Below are 19912 nucleotides of genomic sequence, written 5' to 3' on the forward strand. Positions count from 1 at the left end.
CCCCTGGGGGGCAGTAGTGCCCAGGGGGGCAGACCGCTGGCTGTGCCAGGCCCGTCCCGTTGCAGAAGTGCCCCCTCTCACACTGCAGACAGGACGCCTGGCCTCGCATCTGAGGAGCATCACAGACAGTCACCGGTATCAGAAAACAGAGGCGACTCGGCCCTCATGCACCACAGCCTGGATTCAGTCAAATTCCTCTCTGCTTCAGGCTACACTCTGCTCTCTTCATATATATTACTCAATCGGTCACATCGTCATTTCATAAGGGTGCCGGGAATAATAATAATTTTATCAATAAAGTCAGTAATGTCAGGTACCGGCTGGAAGGTGCCGGGAGGGCATGGCTCCGCCCTCATTGCGCCCGCCTGTGTGTAATGCCCCGCCCCCGCCTCGTGCTGATTGGAGGAGGCGGAGCCTCCGCTGCAGTAATACCCAGGGGAGCAGGGGCCAGTCGGGGAGGTGCTGTTGGAGGCGGAGCAATAGAAACTGGCAAAGAGAGATAATCAAGCGCGTGACTCCCACAGGACAGAAAAATGACTTCTGTAAACAAACATTATTGTGTGAAGTGACCAACTTATTACCTACAATAACAGACACATAAACCATAATCTCTGAAAGCTCAGTCTCTTTATATAACTTTTTGGGAAACTTTTACTAAATATTGATACCCATCCTCCTAACACCACATGTGTCTATTAATCATACATCATGGCAGTATGTTGTTTTGAATGATAGGCACACAGGCGGTTGTGTTTGGCTATAGAATTTGACAGTACTGAGTGTTTTTGTTCTCAGACATGTCTTCTTGGTGATGCATGATGTGCCTATCCTGTGAGAGCCTGCTTCTGCAGACTCAGTGAGGACAGAGGCGCACCCTGGTGGGCAGCCCAGGCACTGCAGGACGCTGCCAAGGCCGGTGCTGTTGCCGAAGGTGCCGGGGGGGCAGGGCTTTGGGGAGGCAGAACCCGCGGGGCAGAAACTCCCAGCCGGACACAGGCCACCCGTCGGCCCGTCGACTGGAGTCTGCAAATACACAGAGCCAGAGAGCTGAGACTTAACCAGACTCCTCAGGCTCTCCCCACTGTCGGAAAGAAAGTGTGGACCATCAGGCAGATTCCTTTAAGCTGTATCACTTGTATGAAACCTGCACTGCAGCTTGCTTTGAAAACAGAAAAAAACAACATACTCATTAGCTAAAAACTGAGCATTTTATCTAAATAAGTTCTGCAGATGGTGATGTTGACGATGATGATGATGAAGGCATCCCTTACTGCAGATCTGGCTCTTTCTCTGCAGTAGAAGCCTTCCTCACAGCTCCCTGAGGGTTCTGTCCGGCCCACGCCACTGCAGTACTTGCCCCCACCACAGGGGGTGCACTCCGATGCATTCCGCAGAGCTGGTCTGGGGCTGTAGGTGCCTTCTGCACATGGCTCTGGGGAGCGACTGCCCTCTGCACAAAAGAAGCCCTGACGGGACACAGCAACTCATTAAACCTGGCTCAACAGCAACAAAGAAGACTGAAAAGGTGGAGGAGTGTGGAGAACCAGTGAAGTAATCCCAGGACTGTAAGACTTTCGATTTCTGGGAGAGCATCATCATAGATCTGATAAATAAGGCAGCTGCATTGAATTATTCAGGTAAATAAGCTTTGAAAAACCCGTCTAACATGGAATAATCATGGGTAAGTGACTGTCGTTCCAAAAAATGAGTAACAACACTATCCATTTTTCCTGTATGTGCTGTGATGTCCCTTTGCTTTGTAAGTGATTCTGCACAGCGAGGTCCAGCAGATGGGATGCAATGTTGAGGTAATGCGAGCAGTGATGTGGGGCGCCTACCTCAGGGCACACCACGGGCGTGTGTGTGGCAGGCTGGGCGCAGTAGGACCCTGCTGGGCACAGCACACACACCCCCCCTCTGTGGCCGTGGGAGATGTTCCTATAGAGACCAGCCACGCAGGGGTGCGAGTGTGGGTGCCCAGTGCCCAGGGGGCAGTAATACCCATCAGGACAGCTGCCGGTCTAAGACAAGATGACCACAAATCACTGACACATCAGCAGGACAGGTAATCGCAGGTAGACACAGGTGAGCCTCACCTGAATTTTACTTGTATAACATTATACCATTATACTGGTGGCAATTCAGGATTCCTACAATACTGCAGCTCCAAAAACACATAAAGCACTGTACATATTCACTGATACATAGAGAACAGACAAAACATATTGAATCATTTACACACAGATATATAAAAGACACATACATACATAAAAGGTGCAGTGTATATGCCCATCTAAACAACAGCGATTGTATTTCAGTATAAATATTTTTTTAAATCAAGACAAGCATTTCATAGACCTGATCTAGCTGTTTTATATAATATGGCATTAAAGACAACATGGAATATAGCAGAAAAATAATTTATTTTAACCGACTATCCAGTGTTATAAGACGCTGTTATGCTTCTCCCAGCTCTTAAACAGGCTCTGTATTGATCATGCATGGACCGCATGTAGGGGAAGTGTGAGTTCTGCCACAGCTTGCTACAGGAGACCGCAGCGATCCGGATCTCACCGGCTCGGTGATGGGGTCATCCCAGGGCCGCTCGGAGAAGCAGAACCACCCGACCGGACACTCAGCGCAGTCCGCCAGGTCACGCAGACCCAGCTGACCTCCGTATGTCCCATTCGGGCAGGGGATCGGATTCGGGTCCTGACGGAAAATCAGTTCAGGAGGGGAGCCCTTAGATTATAAAGCAGTAAACACTGACACAAAGCTTCTTTGTGGGATGAGTTCAATAAAGTCTGTACTGCGCTTAAAGGCATTGCAGCTGAGCCAGGTAGCAGCTCACTAATGCATGCAGGACACTGTTTAATGTGATGGAGAAAATTTTAAGTGAGAAAATATAATGAGAAGGAGGTTAACATTACTACATTAACCACCAAGTGACAGTTTATTATGCGGTTTATTAGGTTTCTAACTGAAGTGTGAAATGGTGTTTGGTGACTCTGCCTAAAACATATGGCATTTCTACAGTGCAAAGGAATTTAAACTTCTGCACCTCAATTATAAATCTCTAAAGTACCATTAAACTTTGCCCCCTAATAAACATTATAAACTACCCCAGCACACTGCCGCTCTGTCACGTTTCTCCAGGCGCTGAAGCATCTTTTGCTTTTATTTCTACACACTGTAGTTCTGCACACTGAAGCAGCAGAAAAAGTTGATTTTGTGCCTTTTTGTAGGAAGGCGCCGTGTGACAGTTTATATGTGCTGTGCTCAGGCGCTTTCCACCCTGCCAGCTGTCCCGGCCCTGAGCGCATGTCTTGCGTTGGTCAGCGGTGTGATAGGGGTACTCACCACACTGCCTCCGGGGCAGTAGAACCCTTTGGGGCAGAGAGTGGGGGATCGCTGGGGCTCTCGGTCCAGCCCCTGGGAGCAGATCAGGCCGGGGGGACAGACCATCAGCCTCAGCATGGTCTCCTGGCTGGTGGACTCCTCACTGCAGTAATGCCCCTGCAGGCAAGGCCAGCACTCCAACGAGCCTTCGTCCTGCAGCCAAACAGCCAATCAAACAGCCAATCAAACAGCCAATCAAATAGCTAAACAGCCAATCAAATATCCACCACAAACAGGTCAGAGCCAATTACAGACACAAATACTCACCACACATAGGTCAGAGCCAATCACAGACACAAACACCCACCACAAACAGGTCACTAGGTCACAAACTGGTCAGAGTTAAATCAATATACCATAAAGGTGCACTGAATATACCGGGTGGGGGTGATTAGCACTGCAATGTCTTAAGGGAATTACTGTTCCCTTTAAAAATAGTTTCTTAGAGGCCTTCGAATAACACATTTATTACCTTTAGTTATCTATCCCTTATCTTAACAGGTTGGCTCTTACACAGTACCCAGACTGGTTCTTACAGTACCCTGGCGGGTTCTCACCGTACACAGGTTGGTTCTTATAGTACCCTGGCTGGTTCTCACGGTACCCTGGCGGGTTCTCACGGTACACAGGCTGGTTCTTACAGTACCCTGGCTGGTTCTCACGGTAACAGGCTGGTTCTTACAGAGTAGCTGCCGGCTCCGCAGGCTCTGGGGCTGACCGTGGCGGAGCGCGGGCAGGAGAACCCTGCAGGACATGTGCTGCAGTCCTGGGGCTGCCGCCCCCCTTTCAGCCTGCGGAACGTCGTCCTGGAGACGCAGAACACAGAGAAAGTCACACACATTCCGTACCCAAGCCAACCTTGGAACAGGAATGACAGGATAATAATATGGAATAATCGTAACCATTAAGATAATCATCATCATCATCATCATCACATGCTGTACAGGTGACTCACGGTGGGCAGGGGGCAGGTTTGGAGGTGCCCTCCTGGCAGTAGTACCCCTCAGGACACGCCAGGCAGTCCTCCAGCTGCCCGTTCCCCATTTTAGTGCTGTAGGTGCCTAGAGGGCAGGGGAACTGGGAGCCGTACTGTGTCCCTGCGGCCGTAACACAGAGCGAGAGAGAGAACACTACACTATTCACCGTAACGCAGAGCGAGAGAGAAACCACACTATTCACCGTAACGCAGAGCGAGAGAGAGAGAACACACCACACTATTCACCGTAACACAGAGCGAGAGAGAGAGAACACACCACACTATTCACCGTAACGCAGAGCGAGAGAGAGAGAGAACACACCACACTATTCACCGTAACACAGAGCGAGAGAGAGAGAACACACCACACTATTCACCGTAACACAGAGCGAGAGAGAGAGAGAACACACCACACTATTCACCGTAACACAGAGCGAGAGAGAGAGAACACCACACTATTCACCGTAACGCAGAGCGAGAGAGAGAGAACACACTACACTATTCCCCGTAACACAGAGCGAGAGAGAGAACACCACACTATTCACCGTAACACAGAGCGAGAGAGAGAGAACACCACACTATTCACCGTAACGCAGAGCGAGAGAGAGAGAACACACTACACTATTCCCCGTAACACAGAGCGAGAGAGAGAACACCACACTATTCACCGTAACACAGAGCGAGAGAGAGAGAGAACACACCACACTATTCACCGTAACACAGAGCGAGAGAGAGAGAACACCACACTATTCACCGTAACGCAGAGCGAGAGAGAGAGAACACACTACACTATTCACCGTAACACAGAGCGAGAGAGAGAACACCACACTATTCACCGTAACGCAGAGCGAGAGAGAACCACACCACACTATTCACCGTAACAATACGGCATACGGCATAGCATATTACTGACAGCCATATTGTGCTCATGATGCTATAACACAGAAAATATGACATTGCTCAAAGCTAATATTGTGATTAATTGGAGCAAATCATATAAGGCACACTTTTCCTTATATGACTTTTTATTTGATCATAAAATGAACAAATTTAGATGTTGCATTGTGTGTGAACTTTAATTGTGACATTTGATTTGGAATATAACATAATTTGGAATATGGTGTATGATATAATATATTGTACAGGGACTGCAAGACTTATTGAAACAATGGAACAGGAATCATTCCTGTACTGAAACTGTTTAAAGACTCCACTTGTATCAAGCAATCCATTTTTAATAATGGCACTCAATGGAGTGTAGTAGTGAAAATTAATGACAAACTTTAGAATTTGAATACAATTTCTTCTCTCACAAATTACCAAAGCACCTACAGTGGTGATATTAAATAAAGAAAAAAAACCGGAGGAGTTCAGCTAAGTGCCTGGACACCGGTGAACGTGAAGAATAAGAAAGATGCTTTCAACTGATGGAAATCACTGCCTGTCTTGGGACCAGTGAAAGAGATGCAGCTGAGAGAAAGGGAAATCTAATACAATTTTATGTTTTAATTTAGTTTAGGACATTGCCTGAGCTAGACCACTGTGCCAACAATTCTCAGGTGACTTTCAAATAATTACTGTGAGTGATTTTTTTATTATTTAGTAAAGGTTTGTATAAAAATTCAAGGAGTAAGCCTCTATTTAACTTCTTTATTGGGAACTCTGCTTTTAAGAACCAGCCAGTTATAGCATTCTGCCTGTCCTGGGAGGATGGGATTACAAACGGACTGCGCTGTACTGCGTTATGTAATGCGATATGATGATCTCCGCTCAGAGGGGCTCACCCTCGGGGCAGTAGTGTCCGGAGCTGCATCTCCCTGATGGGGTGCCGGCCCCAGCCTGGCAGTACCACCCCCGCGGGCAAGGCCGGCACTCCGCCTCCTCCTGCAGCCCGCTGCGGTCGCCCCATGTGCCTGCCGGGCACCGGTGCTGGGTGGGGAACATGGTGCCAGGCGGGCAGTAGTGCCCCGGGAAGCACACCAGCGGGGGTCTCTGGGCTCCGCCCGTACCTGAGGCAGAGAATTCATAACAAAATATTTCATATTTCTCACACCTCATCACACCCACACGCCCCCGTACCTCAGAGGAGGAATATGAGCTCCTGTCCACACACCGCACACAGACAGGAAAGCAGGTGTGGGCGGGGCAGGTCAGGGGGCAGGGCGGGGCAGGGCAGGGGGCAGGGCGGGGCGGGTGGGGATGCAGAGCGTAGCACATCTCTCAGTACGTTTCACACGAGATTATTCCAGACTGCAACCGAACAGCAGGAGAGGACAGGGAGGGAGGTGTGGGCGGGGCAGGGCAGGGGGCAGGGTGGGGCAGGGCGGAGCAGGGCAGGGCGGGGCGGGGCAGGGCGGGGCAGGGCGGGGCAGGGCGGGTGGGTGTCAGGACCTCGGAGACAGGCGTATCGCGCCGGGCACTGCTGGCACTGTGAGCGGTCGGTCAGGTCAGTGCGGTTGCTGAGGGTACCAGGCGGGCAGGCGCTGGCGGGATGGTTCGGCCGGGAGGATCCAGGAGGGCAGGCGAATCTGACAGGACAGAGCCCAGGGAGAGACTGAGTTACATTACACTACACTACATTACATTACACTACGTTACATTATATTACATTACATTACACTACATTCATTACAGCAGTGATAAAGCTGAACCTGAGGAGCAGGAACATGAGAAGACTAAAAACACCAGAGGAGCTAAATCTCATGAGGAGCTAAATCTCATGAGGAGCTGAACCTCATGAGGAGCTGAACCTCATGAGGAGCTGAACCTCATGAGGAGCTGAACCTCATGAGGAGCTCCACACAGCCCGTCCTGGCTGCACTCACCCCTGCATGCAGTCCACATCCGGGGCTCTGAGCGCCGTCTGGGTGCAGGCCTTCCCCGCGTAGCAGGGCCTGCAGTCCGCGGGGTCATCCTGCCCCTCCAGGGGGTTAAACGTGCCCGGCTGGCAGGGCAGGGGGTCACTGGTGCCCTCGGGGCAGTAGAACCCTGCGGGGCACTTCAGACAGTCCTTCACACCTGCGGAGGTTACAAACAGCAAGACGGGAACAGACTCTGAGTTTAGAGAGAGAAGCACAGTGATGTGTCAGGAGGTGAGTGCAGGATTATTTGGCCTTACTTATAGCCCCCTGATGAGGGGTGAAGGTTCCGTTTGGGCAGTTTATTTCCTCTAGGGTGCCAGCCGGGCAGAACTTCCCTCGGGCACAAGGCAAGCCAGGGTCCACTGATCCTGAGACACACACACACACACACACACACACACACACACACGCACACACACACACACACACACACACACACACACACGTGGAACACGGCAAAATAAATGGCAAGATGCGTGTGTTATTCAGCAGAGAATGAGGTCAGCTGACATAGACACAGTTGGCCTCGGGACTGTAAGTGGTAAACTTATGTATAAATGCCACATAGATGCGGATGCATAAATGTATAAATGCTGTATAAAATAAATAAAAATGTATGAAAGCTGCTGGCTCGTGTGGAGCAGGCCCTACCTGGAGGGCAGAAGCGGCCCTCAGCGCACCTCTTGCAGGCTGCCCTGCTGGTCTGTGCCAGCTGCTCTCCGGAGGTGCCTGCGGGGCAGGGGGTGCCATGGGGCAGCCCTGTGCCCTCCTCACAGTAATACCCCCGCGGGCACATGAACTGAGACCCCGGCCTTCCAGTGCTGCCCTCCAGACAATAAAAACCTAGGGGTAACAGCTGGGGTCAGTCAGCTGCATCTCACTTACTGCAGTTTCACATTTTTACCTTGTTTCTTCACTGCTTTGCTAAGCAGATTCACTTTTCCTGGGTGAGTAACTCAGATATGAAATATTATCCATTTCTACAGCTGGATGTTTGCAGAAGCTCTTCGGGTGCCTGCCTAAACGACACTTCAGCAGCGCCCCCCCTGAGCCCAACTCAGGAAGCACAATTCCTGCAGCTCAATACTGCTGCATCTTTACACAAAGCTGCCATTTCTGCTTTTCAGATTATGCTTTTAATAAAGTGCTGCAATTGCCTTTGTTACCTGTGACTAACATTGCCTTTGTTACCTGTGACTAGCATTGCCTTTGTTACCTGTGACTAACATTGCCTTTGTTACCTGTGGCTAACATTGCCTTTGTTACCTGTGGCTAGCATTGCCTTTGTTACCTGTGACTAACATTGCCTTTGTTACCTGTGACTAGCATTGCCTTTGTTACCTGTGGCTAACATTGCCAGATCTGAGCGTCAGATGTTCCTGCGGGTCTGTTTATCTGTTTACCATTAATGGCCCAGTCATTAATGACACTGATCTCAGGGCAGGCTGGTGCAGGCTCTATACCTGCAGGACAGAGGGAGCAGTCCCTCTCTCTCTGAATGCCCTCCTTGGCCCCATATGTTCCAGCAGGACATGGGATTGCAGCCCCTCCAGGGCAGTAATAACCTGTGAGACAGCATTCAGCTGGGGTTAATGCAGTGCATGGAAGGCAATATGAGTTTTTTGCATTCTTCAAATCATCATGTCATACAAAGATTGCACCTTTTTCCTTCGTTTTAATCTAAATTAAACTCATCAGAGCAAAAAAGAATAGTAACGCTTAATTGCTGTAACCGTACTGTACTGAATTACCAACACAGCCAACAAGAGCAAGAAACGAGAACAAGAAACAAAACTGAGAAAAAAGGGCAAAATAAAACAGAAATTACTGTACATTTAAACAAACCGAAAATATTAAACACATGAATACAACATTGCTTTAGCTGTATATAATACTCCTTCAGTGCTGCATGTTTAAAGGGGTAAACTCTGAACCCGAGTCTCATGTCTCACCCAGAGGGCACGGCAGGCAGGCTGGCCCCTCCTCCCTGCTCAGGAGCTTCCCTGGTGGGCAGGTGGTCGACGCCCACGGCCTCTGCCCCAGGTGTGCCCCTGTCCTGCTCCACAGAGGCGTACCCCCACAGGGAGATGTCCCGTTGCAGCTCTGGCACTGCTGCTGGCCGGGGGCGTCTGTGTACCCCCCCAGTGGGCACGGCAGGGGCCGGGCACTTCCTGTGCCGGGACAGTAACTTCCTGCAGCAGCAACAGGAACAAATCTGTTACTTTCAAGCCACAGCATGAACATCCTCTTGCAACACAGATTTTCAATATAAATATCTGACTGTGTTGCAGGTCTGTTGCAGTGTTCCACTGTCTGCCCAACGTGGCTTACGATACCCAAAAACAGGCAGCAAGAGGTCTCCAGTTTCACGATGAAAGATTCAGTACCTCACATGGTCACGTGATTGCACTGCTAAATTAATTACCAGGGCATTTTATTCATTCATTTATCCTTGTCACCTGTTAAGTGTTTTAGCTGCAATTCATGTAGGTTCCCAGCTTCTATGTAAAGGAGTTATTATAAGAGATGCTTTTCAGAAACATCATGAGTGAAATAATACAAATAAAAATAAGAATATTATGACATAAATAATAAATAGGCTAACATTTTGACCCAATGGATGCTCTTTCTGCATGGTACAGCCTACAGCTGCTATTCATCATATAGGCGTGAAAACTATCCAAACAAACCAAGTCCATGCAGACGGTGACCTGAAACCTGTTCTCACACAAATGCATTGCTGTACAGGTTGAGGGGTGTCTTGCCTGCAGGACACTGGTGGCAGTGGTCACTGCTCTCGGTAGAGTAGAAGCCTGCTGGACACTCTACACACTCCGTCTGGTTTGGGTTCGGTTCTCTTCCAGGTCCACACTTACAAACAGAGAGAAAACGCCGATGTGAGAGAGCTGTTCCGGACGCCATCTTTCATTTCGTTAAACCTTGAATAAAATGTGAACATATCCTCTTGGAGTGACTATAGCTCTGATAAAGTTTACTTTTTCATTTAGGATTTACTTTTGAACAAACTCTCTGACCTTTTGTGTGTACACTGCATTATCAGTCTAACACAGAATATGCACGCAGGATCTGACATGGATGAAAACAGCACCGCTAAAGCACAGCAGTTTGTGGTATTCCAGGTTTTACTATAAGCAGGAAAGTTTACAAAGAGGAAATGGCCTGTTGGTGGTATACTACCCTGTCTGTAGTAAAGCACAGAGTGGCTGTGCTGGCTCCCTCCCAGAATGCTCTAGCTGGCAGAGACACACACCTCTCTCTGGAGCCCCTGGGGGCAGATGGAGCCGGGGGGGCAGGAGAGGCAGTGGGTGATCCCCTCTGGGGAGTGCTGTCCTGGGGGGCACGGTGTGACCCACCCTGTCCCCTCCTCACAGGACACCCCAGCTGGGCAGGGCCGGCAACTCGCCCCATCCTCGGCACTGATCGCTCCTGGAGGGCAGGGCTAAGCACCCCACAAAAAAAATCACTACGGTTACAACAGACACATTCATATACAGCGTGTCAATATGAAATATAGCTATGAAACACGATACATGTACTCTATGTTTTTGTTTTTATCCGTATGGATCTTTGTGTGGTAGATGAAGTGATGTTTCACAATGAAAGTTTGTCTCAGGGGCAGTAACATTTTCTACAATATAGAATAACTGCACGTATATAATGTATCAATACTATATGTAATAACTGACGCATTTTGAAACCCTTTTTCACACCTTGTAACTCATCTAAAGTCAGACAAGATGAGAAGCACACAAGCGTAGGAACACTGATGTGAGCCTTGTGATTAATCCATGCAAAGCACACTGATCTCAGCTGCCATCTGGAGCAGCGGAGTGACTGATATGCCACAGATATTCTAAATATGGACCAGATGCTATATTCAGCTCCATCTGCCTAACAATGAAAGTCCTGTTTCTGCCTTTCTCAGAGCAGTTGGTTTTGTGTGTTTCTGTATGATTATGCACTTTCCTGAAGCACAGTGGTAGAGAAGAGAACACCCATAGCCGGCAACAACACAGACAGCACCAGGCCCTACAGTTAGCAACCGCAGGATTAACAGAAGGCAAGAGCTGAATATCTAATCATGATATAGAATATCTCTGCCAGTTCCCTCAGGGCCAGGGGTCAGTGTCAGTCAATCATCTGACATATGGCACATAAACTCACAATCAGGCAGACAGAGGACCCTGTTATTTCTAAACTAAATATCTAAAATACACTACTATCACTTACATGATACTAAATATCATGTAAATTTAATGTCTGTTGGAAACCCACTTGAAATGCTTAAAATAATGTAAATCAGTGAAATTTAAATTTAAATCACGTAAAAACAATTAATCAAGATGCATCAGTGGTTTAAGATACAGCTGAGTAACAGCATTTGGAAAGCTGCTCTTGCAGTGGAGCAGACAGAGCGATCAGAGCCTGTTGGCCGACGCTCAGCAGCACCGACACACCTGACAGTCCTGGACGCTCACTTTCCCAGGGTAGTAACTGTAAGTCCCAGCCGGACATTTTCTTGGTGCGGACACATTTCCTGGACAACTGAGGCCAAAAACAAACATTTAAAGTGACAGATTTTCTTTTAAGACATGTTTTGTACTCTTAATTAAAGTGAAAGCTGCTTTCTCTCTAACAGTATGCACAAGACGATGAAGATGACTGAAGAGTGTGCTCTTAATGTTTCTATATAATCTCAGATTACTGGAAACGTACTAAAAGCCCACTGGACACTCCACACAGAGTCCCGCTGAGAAGAAGGATCCTTCAGAGCAGGTGAGCAGACAGTCCGGATCACAGCAGATGGTGCGGTTTGGAGTCAGAGAGAGTGCACCTACCCACATACACATACACACACACAAACAAAACACACAATTAAAAATTAACAAGCCTTTGCTGGTATCACAAGTATGAGTCACCATTCACTAACAAAACCGTCTGTTTCTATTACATACTGGAATTCCTTTACGTCTGTGGATTCAGCATGAAAAAATTATTTTGAGAAAAGTTCCTTAGTAATCTCAACAGCTATGGTTTTTGTCCTTTAGAATCACAGTGGGAAAATGAACACTTACCTGAAATAAATATGTGACGTATCCATAGAGGTTTAAACCACAGGCCTGTCAGCCAGGACATTAGAAAAGAAAACAAATTATGCATTTTACTTTTTATATGCTGTTTTGCATTCCCTCTGTGTGTGATCTTCCTCACAGTTGCCTTCTACCTGGGGAGAAGTAAGACCTGTGTTTTTTTTTTTTTTTGGGGGGGGGGGGGGGGAATCTGATCCCAGCCACTGAAAGTGACATTTGAGAGGTGTAAAGCGATACTCGGGTGAACTGAACAGGTGAACTCTGAGATGATGAAAGTTCTCCAGTTTCCTGTCAGCACCTTCGAACCCGAGGACACAGATCCATCCCACATTACAATAAGTAAAATCTAAATTTGACAAAGCTTATTTTTAATTTTCTTTATCCTTTAAGAGCAGAGAACCCAGCAGTTCTGTATAACTGTGTTCAGTACAGTGCTGTGGTAACTGTAGCATAGCATTAGCATGCCTTGTTATAAACCTGACTCTTTTTCACTCTCATTCAACACAATGTATAAGTGAAAGGTCAGCTATGAATATCAGCTATGCTTTCTGTTTTTTGGTCTGGTTCAGAAGTGAACTACACACAGACATATCCATAGGGCTGCTAGTGTAACAGTCAAAAACACAGGCTTTTCAGGTTAGGAGCAAAGATTAAGATTAACATTCACAGAGTTGGCTAAACAGAGGCTGCCAGACTCTTAGTAAAGTAACAGCTTTTGAAACATTAACTGTTTATCCTAAACTGATGTTGAGTACTATTATGCATTTTAATATGGACACACTTGAAAAAGAAAGCATTTAACCATATTTACTTGCACCCCTGCGAAAAAAGTTATAATGGGAAAATTGTTATCTGTCAATATATTCAAAGGTCTATCCAGCGGAAATGGGCCCACAACTGCTTTTTATTAAGTTTTATCATTTTTTTCTGACTGCAGCCGATGCTGTAGAGGAGATTGAGGAGTTCTTAATGACGTGTCTGGAAATATACACATGATAATGGAACAGTTATACCATGCAGCACATCATGTGTCTGATGCAGAACAATATGTGTGAGTGAAAGCTGTATTCATAAACGTTAAAGAAGCATAAAGGAAACAGTTCCTGAGGTTTTTTAATGTCAGATGTTTCCTGTTTGTCTGGTATCCTCCATATGGTGGCAGGTTCGAACCTGCAGCTGGTGGCTTGTGCACCTCTCAGCAGAGTTTGAAATTTCCTTAACACATGTGTGTGCGCACAGGATTGACTCTTAACCTATATAGAGGCACAAATATAGATTCTCTGTGATTCTATGCAAGACTTTAAATTTGGTCTCATTTGAACTGCTCTGAGGCAGAACTGCAGAGAGGGCAGCAGGTCATTAATAAAGAAAGACCAGTATTTGCTGTGGAATTGTCCAGGGACACCAGACTGAACACAGAAAAAGCATCTACTATACACTCTACTACACAATATGCATTTTCAGCAAGGAAATATGTGGTAAAAACTGTGTATGTACTCTGTAAAGGACTGCAATAGACAATGCCAAGTCTAAATTCAATTCATTTAATTCTTGCATTGCTACATTAATTTTAAATTTTAAATAAAAGAGTTGCTACAAATATCATACTTTTGTTTCATATACAGTCTTTCAATTCAGTACCTGTGTAATTTATGGTTGGGTAAGAAATGAAGAAAAACACAAATTACATTTGTTTTTTAAAATGAAAGACAAACCCACAATGTGTGAGAACTGATGGCAGACTTCAGTCAAAAGTACATTTAAAGTGGAAATACACAGCTTTTGACATTAGAGAAGGAAGACTGAAAATCAGTAAATATATAGGCTTAAAAGTGAGAAATTGAGAAAAATCTTTTCTGAAACGCAAAGAACCATGAGCGTGATACAGAATAGCATTACACCTCACAGTATACATTAAATGTATTTATTAATATTTTTTTCTATTTTCATCATACTTTTCATTTCTTTGTAATTTTAAGAAGTTTGTTTTCTGTGTGGAGCTGCTGCCACCCCCACAGAGCTGCAGTGGAAGAGTTCTGGGGTTTCAGTTTCCTGGCAGAGACCACTTCCTGTTCCACAGCCCTCACCTTACTGTGGAGCTGCTGGAATCGCAGTGTAGTAAGTGTTGCAGTGCAGAGACTGAGAGAGAAATTGTGCGCTTAGAGCTTACCTGCACCCTGCCTCGGCAGCAAACCATGCTTCTCTTCACTCTTTCGGCTCTTCTGCTTTTTTCAAGGACCAAAGGTAAGAGCTCGTTTGGGTATTATTTTCCAAATAAGAATACATGTGAATGAAGTACAGTCATGAGTACAGTCAGGAGTAGAAAAAATACTGTTAATTCATTTTTAAAATACTTTTAAGGTAATGCAATGCTCAGGTTAAACAGAACCAGAAGTTGTCTGGAAAAAGTGTCAGTAACTACCCTTACAATTATAATTTATCACAGATGGTGTTCTCCATATTTATTTGTACCCCCCCCCCCCCAGTTAATTTAAAAATCATCAAGTCATTTAAAAATGTTATGCATTTGTTTTAATTGTACAGAGAAAAAAGTCTTATCCCCACATAAGACTCGAAGCAAAATGCCAGTACAACAGAACCTCTGGGAAAGTGTAGAGTGTAATACAGCAAACACTCTTATTATCACAGGGCTGAATGCCTGTAAGGACTGGCCAACCACTTTCTCTAGGTTTCATCCTCTCAGAGAACAACTCTTAAGTGCTTCTTCAGTTCATAAACCACTTCCTTATATGTAATAACTATGTTAACACCAGTTAATAACATCTTCAGTTAAGAATGAGTGTGCATTTGAATGTAGTCCTAACGCTGTTTTCTCTGTGTAAGGTGTGTTTGTTAACTGTGAGGAGCGGGAGACAGAGAGGCTCCTGGCGACGCTGGGAGAGCTGCTGACTCTCAGCTGCACCTATAACTGCTCCTCCGGCTGGACTCGCGGCTACTGGCACCTGGAGAGGACTGGAGGGCCAGTCTGTGCTTCCTGCCCGCTGCAAAAGATGAGCTCGTCCAGAGACGGCAATCTGTGCACCACACTGCTCTCCCTGCGGTACGGCTCCGTCAGCCCCGCCCCGCACACCTACACCTGCTACTCAGAGGAGAGTGACAATCCCCAGCTGGGCCGCAGGGCGGAGCGGCGGGCGGCGGTTTGGGTTCAAGGTGGGCGAGCGGCGGGCCTGTCCGGGACGGCATTATGCATTATGCACTTTCAGCGCTATGAACAAGTGTCAAAATAATAATTCATACAGTTTAACAGGCAAATGATTGCAGTAAGAGATTTTTAAAATAGTTGTCGTACAGTTTTTTCATGGGGAGGGTGTTTGAGTAGCTGTCGTACAGGTGTTTCATTGGGAGGGTGTTTGAGTAGCTGTAGTAAAGGTTTTTCTCATGGGGAGGGTGTTTGAGTAGCTGTAGTAAAGGTGTTTCATGAGGAGGGGTGCCTGTTTACTTGACCAGTGTCCTCTTTTTCAGCTCTTCCCAGCACTCCACTAGTCTCCAAGGTGACCCCACAGGGTTCTGTGTTGCCCGGTAACCCGCTGACGGTGACCTGTGCTACGCGGGACTTCTACCCCAGGAACGTGACGATCACATGGTCACTCAACGGTTCTGCAGTGCCGCAGACTGATGACCTCACCACAACAGCAAACACTGACGGAACGTTCTCCGCCCACAGCGCGCTCTCTCTCACACCCTCCGCCTCCCACCGCCAGGTCACGGTCACCTGCGCTGTCGACCACGCTTCTCTGACCCGCCCTCTGAGGGGTAACATCACCCTGGAGGTGAAATGTAAGACAGATCACCTGTAACCCACTCCCTCAGCACACAGACACCCCGGTTTCATCTCCCTCAGCACACAGACACCCCGGTTTCATCTCCCTCAGCACACAGACACACCGGTTTCATCCTAGTGTTCACTCAAATTTCACACTCTGTGAGAGTCAACAACACATTCATAGAAAAATGAAAAAAAAAAAATCAGAATTCACAAAAAGAGTTTTTATCTATAAAACAATAATTATCACCTGACATTTAACTAGAGATCAGCTGTGAACTTTCTGGTAAGCTGCTGGGGTTAAATCCATCATGATTAAAAAAGAGCTCCTTGATTTGTAACTTGATTTGCACCTGTCTCTGTTCCAGATCTCTCCCTGAGGGTCTCCTACAGTGAAAACCCTGAAGGTAAAGCTCAGGACCTGCAGCCCCCTCACACTGTAAGGGTCAGGGTGGGAGCTTTGCTGAGGCTTCACTGCCTGGCTGACAGCAACCCCCCCACCACAGGACAGTGGGTGAGGGGAAATGTCACCACCTCCTGGCAGAATGCAGACACTGCAGCAACACTGACATGGCACAAGATCAAAGAGGAAGATGCGGGGAGCTACAGGTGTCAGGCATCTACACCGTATCAGACCAGCGATGTCATCATCACAGTGCAGGTGGAGAAGTCCGGTGAGTTTCCCCCTCCTATCCACAGAAACATACATTGATTTAGACATGTATTAGCGTTTGATTGATGTGATTGGGTTAATACTTGTTTGTAATGCATATATTCCGCAATGCTGTTTCTCCACAGGAGAGTTCAGCTGGCTGAAGGTGTTAGCTGCAACCACAGTGATTGTAGCGACTGTGTTGGCTGCAATGGCTCTGTATTTCAGTCTCAGCAGCAGGAAGAAGAACAAAGGTGAGTTCCAGGTGCACTGACAGCCAATCAGTGATCTTACAAACTGTGGAAGATGCATAGCATGTCCATTTTCATTTTTTTAGCTGCACACTAGATATTTCACTGTTAATTACACAGAGGAAGCCAGCTCTGAGCTTTTAATGCAGCACTTCTCAATCAAACTCTGGATTCATTGATTTTCTGTTCTTAAGTTAGTTATTTTAATTTAAACTAAATTGAATGTATTTTTAATATTTTCATGTTGCGTGCATTACAGCACAGTTACCTGTCCGCATCTGTAAAAGGTAAGGCTTTATGCTGCTGTGTGAGCCAATGAAACGCAGCCAGCTTCCTTCAGCATTACTGTCGGCAGAGAGAGACACTTCACTTCCTGCACTCCTCTAACCTAATGTCATGCACACCTTACATGAAAATTCTTTGTTTTTATTAATAATAAAGACACAAAAGATCCATATTCAAGTGTTTTAAACAACATTAGCCTCAAAGTTCAAATGTTTTGGTGCCCTGCCTGAATCAGTGAAGTAGTGTTATTCTGCTGTGAACATGACATATCTACCTTTAAAATGTTGTCATAGGTCTGCAGTTTCATTACCAAAGATTTGATTTAAGAATTTGAATGTTAAATTGGAATAATTAAGAAATGTTCTTTTCTAATATTATGGGGAATTTATGAAATGTGACATTTACATTGGTCCATTAACAGTGTGACATCAGAGCATGAAGTGAGAACAGAGGAACCCACAACAGCAGGTAAACTGTCTACTGTAATTCCCATAATGCCGAGGGACTGGACGCTGATGCAATAAGAACACGGTGATACTTGCCATTACAGGTGACAGCACAATGAAAGGGGACCACGTGGCAGTAACAGTAATCTCTGCAGGTACGAGACCTGTGACAGTAATCTCTGCAGGTAAGAGAGCTGTTCTGCAGGTAAGAGACCTGTGACAGTAATCTCTGCAGGTAAGAGAGCTGTAACAGTAATCTCTGCAGGTAAGAGACCTGTGACAGTAATCTCTGCAGGTAAGAGACCTGTGACAGTAATCTCTGCAGGAAAAAGAACACTAGCACCTGAGACAGTAATCTGAATGAAAATCAGAGCCAGTTCTGTTGGTCCTGTCTGACATTTTTGTCCTGGCTGTCGTGCCTACCAGACAGCCAGAGTGACCATGAAGTCCCATATGCTGACATCATGATCTCTGTGAGAGGATCCAGCACACCAGAGGTCACACGCATCACAGACCAATCAGCTTCCAGGGATCACAGACAGGTAAGAGACTGCACTTCCCATAGAGGCAAATCCTTAACCAGTAAGTCAGGGATCACAGACAGGGAAACAGCTGTGTGAATGCAGTCATGCAATCAAATCCCCAACTACATTATTACATTACACTGTTGGCATTTAGTAGACACTCTTATCCACAGTGACTTACATGGGTAACATGTAAAAAATTGTGACCTATGTATACAGCTGGATATTTACTGAGGCAAGTCTGGGTTAAGTACCTTGCTCAAGGGTACAACAACAGTGCCCCATGGGAACTGAACCGGCAATCTTTTGGTTATGAGTCCTTCACCTTACCACCACGCTACACTGCCCTTTTACCGGGTTGCATTGCTGTTATAACCCATAGGAAGCCATTAATTATATGTTGTGAGTGCTTAGCGATTTCCTTTTCATAATCCTGAAGATAGTGTCCAGATAGATGACACTGAAACAACATCAGGAAGACATTATTTACAGCTGACCTCTGAACTCTCTGTGCCTTCCGTCAGAGGTGGAAGGAGGAGGCGGGGTCGAGTGGCCTGCTACAAGCGTCCCGCTCAGCTGATAGGCTGCATGTCCACCAACGGGAAGTGAACAGGAAGATGAGTACCAGCTCTGAGTATGCCATCATCCACTACCCCTCTGAGCCAAACAGCTGACGGAGAGGAGGGCGCATGTGCTCAATACTGCCCTCTACTGTTTGTCTGTACACACTGCCTTCCCTACATCTGAAAATATTTGGAAGGTAATACAGCATTCTATTCAAATGTAAAGGGGTTTTAAAATTCATTTTAAAAAGTTTAAGACTGCTAAAGTGAGACATTAAGTGAGAGATATTAAGTGTGAACTGCTGTTTGTCTAATATTTCCAATGTTTCTTTGAAGTAATTGTAATAAAGCTGTATTAATTTGACTGTCAGTCATTGTCAAGTGATTTTATTTTGTGCATATGTGTCTGTCTGTTTAGTGAGTGTGTGTGTGTGTGTGTGTGTGCGCACGCCCTGGGGTGTTTGGAAAGGGGGTTGCTTTGTAAATGGGTTAAAATGTCATCAGCTCATGTTACACTTGACAGGCACAAATATCACATTCAGATAAAATATTGTGTAGTGTACCTGACACTTTCAAGCTAACTTTGGAAAACAGTTTGTATACTACAATGAAAGTCTGTGTCTATAGCAGTTGGCGTCCACGTGAAAAAGCAGAATGTTCCCCACACGCAATGTCTCAGAAATACAGAATTCAGAGAGTTCACGAGAAAATTACCTTTTATAACTGTTTTCAGATGTGGATACGGGATTATGAATACGGGAGAAAGAACGGAAAAGATTTAAAAGACTCGAAGGAAGAGGTCACGCAGGAAACGTGTTGAACGCAGGCAGCGAATGGAGATCGCATTTGATTTAACATTTGTCAAGAAGGGATACAGTGTTATTGGCAGAGAAATAAAGAGGAGAGACCAAGAGGGTGGTATGCAGGCAAAGAACAGATAGGTTAATAATACGTAGTTACTCTTAAAATATCCGTGAAAAGTGCCGCTGCATCAGAATAAATTGGAGAATGCATTTCATCATAGATTTGAACCGACATATTTTTTTTAACCCTTGTGAGC

The 19912-nt window shown here is 46.2% G+C and overlaps 1 long non-coding RNA gene across 1 annotated transcript; it reads right to left on the minus strand.

Annotated features, from left to right (window-relative positions):
• Window positions 1-440: 440 nt before the first annotated feature.
• LOC118783232 lies at window positions 441-1332 on the minus strand. The gene is made up of 3 exons (XR_005005186.1): window positions 1272-1332; window positions 875-1023; window positions 441-486 (listed from the first exon to the last, which is right to left on the minus strand). It is a non-coding gene; the product is annotated as an uncharacterized LOC118783232 (long non-coding RNA).
• Between the last annotated feature and the right edge of the window lie 18580 nt (window positions 1333-19912).

This window comes from Megalops cyprinoides, chromosome 9 (assembly GCF_013368585.1).
Source record: "Megalops cyprinoides isolate fMegCyp1 chromosome 9, fMegCyp1.pri, whole genome shotgun sequence".
In the NCBI taxonomy this organism is placed as follows: domain Eukaryota; kingdom Metazoa; phylum Chordata; class Actinopteri; order Elopiformes; family Megalopidae; genus Megalops; species Megalops cyprinoides.